At 42.4% G+C, this 1,925-nt stretch overlaps 1 protein-coding gene across 1 annotated transcript in view; it reads right to left on the reverse strand.

Moving 5' to 3' along the window:
• Nucleotides 1-758: 758 nt before the first annotated feature.
• The window catches only part of LOC105545700 (NKG2D ligand 3-like), a 10,785-nt gene continuing 9,618 nt past the window's right edge, over nucleotides 759-1,925 (reverse strand). The window contains exon 6 of the mRNA XM_011988716.1: nucleotides 759-787. The gene's annotated coding sequence lies outside the window, so the exon portion shown is untranslated. The remainder of the gene's footprint in view (nucleotides 788-1,925) is intronic.

Here is a 1,925-nt window from a genome sequence, read left to right on the forward strand (position 1 = left end):
GAATGATGAGAAAAGCCACTGCCAAGCGTGGAGTGGGCTGGGGACAAACCAGAAAGCATCACATTCTGGAAGCAGGGATAGAGGCAGGAATACCTGCCGGCCCGGGACATCAGGACAGTGGTGAAGACTGACAGCCAGGTTGCTTGTAAATTAAGAGTGATCTTTAAAGTCTCTGTCTCCAAAAGATATCTAGCAACATCCCTAGTTTTATTATTAAATATAACATGTCGGAAGGATGAAATCCCATTAATTCTCTATACAGGGCAACATAGGAAGACCCACTCTCTACCTAAAAATCAAACAATTTGCCAGGCATGGTGGCATGCGCATGTACTTGCAGCTATTCTAGAGGTTGAGTCTAGAGGATCACTTGAGCCCAGGAGTTGGAGATTACAGTGAGTGATGATTATGCCACTTCACTCCAATATGGTTGACAGAATGAGAAACTGTAAAAAAGCGTAACAGTAAAAAGGATTAAAACAATTCTTGGTCAGTGCATGGAAAAGATCCCTGAGATCTGAAGTCCAGCATGCTATTTTACTAGCAATACTGCTTGGAAGAATAAGGTCATGCTTTGGAGAAGTGTGTTTTCCACAATCAAAGAAGCAGAAAGAACTCTTTTTGCTGGGATTTCTTGTTCAGTTAAAACTTGTGCAGGAATTCCTTTCATTACCACTGAGAGAAAGTGACAGAAGATGTTAAGAAAAATGGCTGCTAGGATCATCATCAAAGGAAATGAGTGGCATGAGATGTTGAGTCTACAATGTCCTCATCATCTGCTGGGGGCCTGTGGTATCGGGGGAACCCATCCTCAATATTTCAACATATGTTCTTTCTATTTTCCCTAAGTGTCGGCCGGTCTGAGAAATAAAGAGAAAGAGTACAAAGAGAGGAATTTACAACTGTGCTGCTGGGGGTGACATCACATGTCAGAAGGTCTGTGATACCCACCTGAGCAGCAAAACCAGCAGGTTTTTATTAAGGACTTCAAAAGGGGAGTGGATGTACGAACAGGGAGTAGGTCACAAAGATCACATGCTTCAAAGGGGAATAAAGATCACAAGACAAAGGGCAAAGCAAAGATCACAAGGCAAAGGGCAAAATTAGAATTACTGATAAGGGTCTATGTTCAGCTGTGCAAGTATTGTCTTTATAAACATCTTCAACAACAGAAAACAGAGTTCAAGAGCAGAGAATTGGTCTGACCTCAAATTCACCCAAATTCACCAGGGTGGGATTTTCCCCCCACCCTAATAAGCCTGAGGGTACTGCAGGAGACCAGGGCATATTTCAGTCCTTATCTCAACCATATAAGACAGACACTCCCAGAGCAGCCATTTATAGAACTCCCCCCAGGAATTCAATTCTTTTCCTAGGGGCTTAATATTATATTCCTTGCTACAAAAAGAACTTAGGAATATCTCTCCTACTTGCACGTCCATTTATAGGCTCTTTGCAGGAAGAAAAATATGGCTCTTTTTTCCCAACCCCACAGGCACTCAGATCTTATGGTTATCTTCCCTTGTTCCCTAAAATCACTGTTGTTCTGTTCATTTTCAAGGGGCACAGATTTCATATTGTTCAAACACACATGTTTTACAATCAATTTATTCAGTTAACACAATCATCACGGGGTCCTGAGGTGATGTACATCCTCAGCTTATGAAGATAACAGGATTAAGAGATTCAAGTAAGACGGGGGTAAGAAATTATAAGAGTATTATTAGGGAAGTGATAAATATCCATGAAATCTTCACAACTTATGTTCCTCTGCCACAGCTCCAGCCTGTCCCTCCATTCGTGGTCCCTGACTTCCTGCAACACTGTGGACTTGCTAAGGCTTGAACTCCTGCTTTTCAGAAAGGCACAGTGGTGAGTAGACAGCTGGCCTCCCTAAAGGGAGAGCAGGAACCAGACCAGACTAA

The sequence above is a fragment of the Mandrillus leucophaeus genome, unplaced genomic scaffold, assembly GCF_000951045.1.
Source record: "Mandrillus leucophaeus isolate KB7577 unplaced genomic scaffold, Mleu.le_1.0 Scaffold337, whole genome shotgun sequence".
Taxonomy (NCBI): Eukaryota; Metazoa; Chordata; class Mammalia; order Primates; family Cercopithecidae; genus Mandrillus; species Mandrillus leucophaeus.